The sequence below is a fragment of the Rhamphochromis sp. 'chilingali' genome, assembly GCF_963969265.1.
Source record: "Rhamphochromis sp. 'chilingali' genome assembly, chromosome: 7".
Classification (NCBI taxonomy): Eukaryota; Metazoa; Chordata; class Actinopteri; order Cichliformes; family Cichlidae; genus Rhamphochromis; species Rhamphochromis sp. 'chilingali'.
The window spans coordinates 17,301,889-17,309,751 of record NC_137934.1 but is presented as its reverse complement, the minus strand read 5'-3'; the positions used below and the strand labels follow the sequence as shown (position 1 = coordinate 17,309,751).

General features: G+C 38.0%; 1 protein-coding gene across 4 annotated transcripts in view; it reads left to right on the top strand.

Moving 5' to 3' along the window:
* The first annotated feature begins 541 nt into the window (after positions 1–541).
* Positions 542–7,863, top strand: part of ppfibp1a (PPFIA binding protein 1a) — a 32,006-nt gene continuing 24,684 nt past the window's right edge. Inside the window, exons 1-2 of one of the 4 annotated variants that reach the window (XM_080887794.1) lie at positions 543–988; positions 2,372–2,520. The gene's annotated coding sequence lies outside the window, so the exon portion shown is untranslated. Of the gene's footprint in view, positions 989–2,341; positions 2,521–2,701; positions 2,721–7,863 lie in introns of those variants that run through there. The other 3 variants (XM_080887795.1, XM_080887793.1, XM_080887796.1) reach the window with 3 other exon arrangements.

Here is a 7,863-nt window from a genome sequence, read left to right as displayed (position 1 = left end):
AGAAATTTTGGTGCAGGGGGGCATGAACTTCTTTTGGCAACTGAAGTGAGGCAAATCAGAAAAAAGACAGAGAACCACTAGTTTACACATTATATTGATTAATTGGCCAATTTATTAGGTACTTTTCAAGCACAAATATCTAATCATCCATTCACACGATTGCAACTTAGTACATTTAGACACGTAGACTGAGTGAATAGATTTTGAACACAGCATTGTTGGATATTTTAGAAACTGCTGATCTACTGGGATTTTCCTGCACAGTCTTTTCTGGAGTTTGTGCAGGAAATGGTCTGAATAAGAGAAAATATTCAGCGATCAGCTCTATGGCTAAAAAAAACTTGTTGATACCAGAGGTCAGAGGAGAATGGGCAGACTGCTTCAAGCTCACAGGAAGGCAGCAGTAACTGAAATAGCCACTCGTTATCACCAAAGTATCTGTTATCTGTACCAAAAATATCTCAGAATGGACAGCAGAAGACCACACTGGGTGCCACTCCTGTCAGCAATGAGCAGGAAACTGAGGCTACAGTTCACACAGGATCACCACAACTAGAACCTCAAACATGGGCTGGTCTGGGGAGTCTTGATTTCTGCTGCAACGTTTGGATGGTAGTATCATAATTTGCCATAAACAGCATGAAAACATGGATCTGGTGGTGTAACGTGCAAGGAATATTTCACTGGCACACTTTGGACACCTTTATAAACATAGTGCACCCATCTTCTGATGGCTGCTCTCAGAATGGTTTTTTAAACAGGACAATGAGTTCACTCAAATGACCTCCACGTCATCAGAACACCGTGGGATGTGGTGGAATGGAAATTTTCATCAGGGATGTACATGCAATGAATCTGCAGGAAGTCTATGACGCTATTATCTCAATATGGACCAAATTCTCTGAGGAATGTTTCCAGCACTTCCTTTCTATGTCATGAAGAATTAAGGCAGCTCTGAAGGTACAAGATGTACATAACAAAGAAGCTGGTGAGTATATATGTATATATGCAGCATGTACATCATATGTGAACAAGAAACACATCTGAATATAAATGTCAAAAACTCTGCGCTGGATTGCTACAAACCTCTCCAAAAACTCAAACCAAGAAACACTATTAAAATAGACAGAAATCTTAAATATTAAGTAAAATACCATGTGACAAAACAAAATGGCAAAATAAATGTTAAAAAATTGCACAAACGGAAATAACTAAATGAAGGGGGAAAAGTAAAAAACAATAAATGACATATGATAAATAGAAACTCTTAATAATAATTTCTATTTTACAAAGATAATAGATACAAAGAATCCAGTTAATACTTGTACAGCTGCTGTTATTGTGTGTATATATATATTTATTTATTTATATTTCTTCATACATTCTTATATAGTTCTATACTGTGTATTGTGTATTTTGTTGTACAGTTATTTTATTTTCAACTTTAATTTATATATTTTATCTTATTCTTTCCCAGTTAAATTTACCCTTCATTCTAATTTGTGTTGTACAGTTATTTCATTTTTAACCTTAATTTTCTATATTTTATTCCTTCCTAGTTAAATTTACACTTTTTAATTTTTCATATTTATTTCCTGTCTTATTCATAGCCTTTTCCTTTTTTTTTTCTTTAGGTCACGAGCAGTTGTCTAAGCATTTCACTGCATATCATACTGTGTATGACTGCACGTGACAAATAAAAATTTGAATTTGAATTTGAATAAATTCTTTGTAAAAAGTTGAATACAGCACAATTAAAGGTAAAAGTCTAAATGAAATCATTATCATCACTTAGAGGTCACTACAGTGGATTGTCTGTCTCAGCTTCCTCCGTCACACTAACCCTCTATGTCCTCCATTGATATATCAGTGGAGCTGCTAAATAAGAGGAGAAGAGGAAAACCACGCTGAGCATTCATCTCCACTATATCCACTATCCCTCCTCTGTATGTCAGAATCATCTCAACCTTCTCTGTCTTACTTCGCTCAGCATCTGCTGTCCCTCATATAATAATAAGTTAAGAATAACATACAACATTATATTAGCCTACAATGGGATGACAAAGCTCATATAGAATACTTTCTTAACACTAGGAGCAGAAGATGTTTTTTTTAATCATTTTATTATCATGAAGGTTGGAAAAAATATGAAAATTACTGAATTCAAAGTGTTGCTTTGTGGCAGCAGTGAGAAAGATACAAGAAATGTCATGTCTTAGTCTAACATCAGAGGACATGAGTTTTATTGTGAAGGGCAAAAGCGATTCTTCCTCTGCTAACGGATTTTATGCTTTTATTCTGAAGTCATGACTTCCTGAAGTTTCTTCCTGTGTGGCTTTAACTTGACGCCGCACTCTATCGCCTTTTTTAGCTGGATGAAAACTTCATTTCGCAGACAAATTCAATGAGAAGGTGAACGGCGACCATGAAGCTCCGTTGAAAGGCGGCCAAAGAGTTTGGAGTAAGCTAACTGGAGACTGCAGGACCCCGTCGTTAAAACTTTTTCTTTGGTCGAAAACTGTAAGTTTTCCGAAGTTTCAATTAAGTTTTTTGCAGTTTTAAAAACAGAGTTACTGTTAACTGTTGACTTTTCCAGTCTTTACTAAAGTGCTTACTTGACTTTTACGGTGTTAAAAACGCTAAAGTCATCTTGTTTTCTGTTTAATTGGACTTGAAGCTAAAAACGATGTGGACGTGTTAGCTAACGTATTAACCCAGAGGTGAGCTTTTTCCCCTAACTTTTGCGTATTCATTTGAATATTGAATGTATTCCCTATGTTAATGGCTATTTAAGATTATACTGCACATATGGCAGCCTAAAGTTAAATAGCCATAATTGTGTTGAGGTATTTAGAATTTATTGTGATATTATAATTTGTATTTTCCTCTATTTCTACACCATCGGTGAACACTTATATAGAAAATCTCCCCGGGTCTTACTGTGATATTTCACTGCAGTTTTAAAATGTTATTTGGGGTTAAATCACCAGCCCATGCACCACACATGTGTTTAAATTCCATGTTAACAAAAAACACATGTAGATACTAATAATCCATAGAAGTGATAAAGTTATTGGAGACAGTACATTTTTTTTCAAAGCATTGCAGTTTCTTTTAGTGCTTTTAATTGTGCTAGCTTTGTATGTGAGGACCCTTATTGCATCACATTTTATTTATGTATCCATAAATGTGCAGGCCAACTTATGAATCACTGTCGTGAACCTCCAGTCAGACTCAGTTTGGCGCCCAGCATCATTTAGAAAATGATGTAGGAGCCAGCACTTTATAGCTGATTCAGGTCCAGTGTCGGCTTTTTTCATCATCAGCCTGAGACTTATGCAGCCTTTGTGTGGGTAAAAGTCTGCAGTGTAGTTTTTTTTATTCAGGAAAACCCCCACTCCTGAGGCACATGACCCCCTGGCAGTGCTCTACTCTCCCGATCTCCCTCTGGTGACGTCTTGGCCTGCAGGCAGATAACCTAAAACTTAACAAAGGATTTTATTTCCCTCTCTGTCAATAACCACATTTGTATTCTCACCTCACTCATTCAGCCAATGATTCATGTCTCAGAAAACCCATGCTGATGCACACTTGCTTGCACAGCCATATCTGATGTTACAGGAGCATAGTAAAACAAACTGCTTAGTGATTGTTTAAGAGACACAAATAAATAAGTCTAATCTCCTGGAAGCATGTTTCCTCAGGCAGCAGGCGTGTGCGTGTGTGTGTGTGTGTGTGTGTGTCAGTCAGTCAGTCAGGACAAAGTCCATTATTGGCCCATGGCAGTAAACTTGCCTTGCAATAAGATTTACATGGCACACTCCCCAAAGTTTTCTAGATTTAGATTTTGTTTTTCTTAAAGCCACGTGTCCAAAAATTCTACGGGGGCCTTTCTATCTCAGGCACCTTTTTTTTTTTTTTTTTTTTTTTTTCTCTCCATGATATTTGCATTCCTTGCATTCTTGGTGCAGTTATCTTGTGGTAGTGTATTTTGAAAGAAGGGAGGTGTCATGTTGAAGCCACATGACATACTGGGATGTTTACATTCTTCTGAAATTAATTATAACGTCTTAATCTAAAACATTTGTCTCACAGGAACAGATTTAAAGGCTCGTTCCTCTCTAAATTCAGTAAAATTGATGCTAAAGGCTCCATTATGATGTGACAGAAGTAATATAGGAGCTCCTGGACTTTCAGCTTTTATTGCAGTGTGTGAAGGGATTGCAGGAAAATTGCAGTGTCTTTGCAAGAGGAAGACATTTCCCCAGAATTTGCCAGGAAGCACTTCCTGACAGGACTGAGTGAAGGTCTTCCTGAGCGTAAGGATGCCTCTGTTTCAATCCTGTTTATTGGAAGCGCTTATAATGGTGTGAGTAATACTAGGACTTCTGAGTTACGTTAGTGATAACAAAGGCAACAAACTGTAGTTTTTCTTGGCTTGCTGAGATCTCTTACTCATTTCCTCCAGAGCTTTTCTTTATTTTGACAATTTATTTTTCCTCTCTAGTTTGAATTCTGCCTGTGATGTAGTTTGGGCCACGTGGAAAAACTGCAATAACTTGGGATCAGAGTCGTGGTGCTACCATGTGAGGCTCTAAAAGACAAAGACTTGTTTGTGTAGCGTGTTGCGGCAGCCGGTGCTGCAGTGAGAAACCCAGCGCTGGTTTAGTGTCTGACGTTACTATGAAACAACCTGACCTCACAGTAGCCCAGACTGAAAGTTCTATGCACCATCTCTCAGGGGGAAGGGTAAACAAAAGGAGGGTGTTTTACTGGAGTTTTTGATGGGGCTTTTTCTTAAATTGGGTGGCACAGGAAGACCAAGAGCAAGGCAGGTGGGCCAGAATATTCAATCATAAAATGCAGTGATGACAACTGGTGTGGAAAAACATTAGGTGCAGCCCTGTGCTCCAGTGCACAAAAGCCTGCAGATGATTCTTGTACTGAATAAGTTTTTATAAGTTGATTAATGTCTTAGTAACTTTTGTCATTGTTATTAGCTGTCAGTTCAGCTCAGGAGGGTTCAAATCCGACTAAAACAAATGTTTTAAAAGGAATGGCAGCAATGTAGGTGTATTGGAGACGGTCTGTATTCAGTTATAGTTTCAGATCTGGTTATATTTGCAGTTTATTTTAGTCAAGGGTGATGGTGCTGAAGGAGAAGCGAATGTATTGATTAGATTACTTTTAAAGAAGAAGTAGTCATGAACTTATGGTAGCAAGTTATTTTAAACTTGTTCTCAGACCTTTGACCTAAAGTGTCACACAGATTTACAAACCATGAGCAAAAGTATCGTACAGCTGATTATGAGCAGGTCTAAACTTCCTACGACAAACTGGGTTGTAGTACTTCACCTTATGCAGCTTCTTATGCTACATTCTGAAATGCACATCTGTACCACAGCTGGAGGTAAGTTATAGGAGCACGAGGCACCGGTAGAGGCGTGTGTGTGTTACAGAGACCGACCATTCAACGTATGGTCAAGTAATCCCAGCCTATTTTCAGATGCTTCATCCCTCCCCCCTCCTCATTCTGTATCACTCCAAATCCATCTGGTTGACGTTAAAACCACCTCTTAGCCCCAGAAAAGTAGAGTTTGATTCTCTTACTGATTTCTTTCTTTAAAATTGAAAAATTCTTCTGTCAGATGGATTTAGATCAGTAGCATTGATTCCTTTTTTGGGGGGTGGAAACATTTATTCAAATGGCAAGAGCAGAACAATAAGTGAATGATGTCATTAATGCGGTTTTATAGTGTGGTTTTTATAGTGTTAGATGGCCTCTCAGACCTCCACAAAAAAGCTGTTTTTAGGCCTCTGAACATATGCTTTTTATCCATTGCTTTTGCAATTGTTGCCCTTTTTAAAATAAAAACTTTAGTTTAGAGTGAACTAAGGTTTGTGAGCAATTTATTCATGATGGCTATAAGTGGATATTTGCTTTGTAAAAGTGTATCAAAAGAGCATTGTTGAATAGGCTTGGAGTGAAATGTCCACCTCTTTCATAGAAGTTTACCCTCTGACTGGTCCCAGCAGATACGTACCCCTCCCTAAGCCTGGTTCAGGCAGAGGTCTCTTCCTGTAAAAGAGGAGTATTTCCTCACCACCATCAACAAATGCTTGCTCATAGAGGGTCATCTGATCACAGTCAACCGATGGGGTTTTCTTTCTAATATTGTATGGTCTTTAACTTAAAATATAAAGGGCGATTCTTGTGAAATCAAGTTAGAGGTTGTGTCTACTGTTTTTGTTTCCCAATGTTGTTTCTCCTGACACTGACGATCAAAAATTATGCAACAACCAGCTGGGTGTACAGAGCAAAGACGTTGGCCTAAGGAAAAGCTACAACCACTTGAAGCTGGCTCTGCATCGTCTCAGTATCATCACATCATCTCAATATGTGGGATAACAATGATGCTCAGTCCCACAAAGATATTTGTGGTCTTGATGGTATATTTTAAAACAAACTGGAGGCCAATTGTGGTTAAGTTTTTGCAAAAGTATGTAATGTGGACGTGTTTTCCTTCTGATCAGTGTTTTCCTGGTGTGTCTGAAAAGATATCTATGATAGTCGGGACCAAGCCTCTTCCTTCCTACTTAAGACAATAAAAAAAGAAAAAAAGTAAGGGTTAAGCAATTTCCTTAAACAGCTGGACACTATCTTTTTTTTGAGGAAAAATTACTTCAGCAGGACTGAATGTTTGCATGTGTTTCAACTTTCATCAGGGAAGAATAGACTTTGGGCACAGGATGGATCATGTGTGATGTCAAAACAAACTGCTGTGGTCAACAATGGAGCTCCATGGCACAGAGGAATAGGATATTTCTGGCTCTAGCAGATAGACAATACTTGTTTGTAGGTTCAGTTCTTTTCTGCGTGGGTTTTTTTTTTTTTTTTTTTGCTTGGGGTAAAATATCTGAATCCATTTGAGTTGCCTCCATGTATATGACACGCCAGCTTTTGTTTGTTGTTTCTTGTTGGCATTTTATCTTTTCCCTTCATGGATCAGTTTAAATGTCTTGGGCTTTGACATAATACAGTCCTTGGGGGGATTTAGTGTGAGGGAAAGAGGGTCAAAAAGGTCAGCAGGAATGTCACTGCCTGGTATTAGTGTTTAGTTTGTGGGAGAACTGGCTTGCTTAGGAATGCATGCAGTCATCACTCCTACGCTTCAGGCATCAGACAATATAATTTCATATGGACCCTCCTTCACAAGGCCACAGATGGACTCTCATCTTTAGGTTTAGCCATATTTTATATATATATAATTTATTTTTTAAATGGTTGACCTGTTCATCACTGATGTGAGTAAAAGTGGAAAATCCCTGACATTTTAAAGGCTTTGAGTCTAAAGAGCGACCAAACCAGTTTTTACGGAAGGTTTCAGTGCCATCTATTTGCTGCATGGCCAGCACAAAATTGACTTTTATTTTCATGTGCTCATTTAATTCCTGTTTTGACTCTTTTCCAGAGATAAATTGACCTGGCATTTTGACTTTCATGGGAATTGTTACTAAATGGGATTTCACATGAAACTCATTCCAGTTTCGATGTGGCTTTTATCACATGACAACTCATTCTATTTCATATCTCCTCAAGGGACAAAAAAATGGGACCATTAAGGACAGCTGAACAGAGCATGAGTTAGGGTGTCTTGTGAAGGATTTCATTATTTACATGTTTATTTGTTTGTTTTTAAATTTCAAAAGTGTTTCCAGCAACAAATATGACTCTTGAGCTATATATTTCCTCCAGAGTTTATTCAAAAAGCATCCTGTTTCCATCAAATCACAGAGTAAAGCATAGTAGTAGCAGTCGTAGTAAGAAGTGCATCGGTGGTGTGCCTCCAACCTCATTCCACT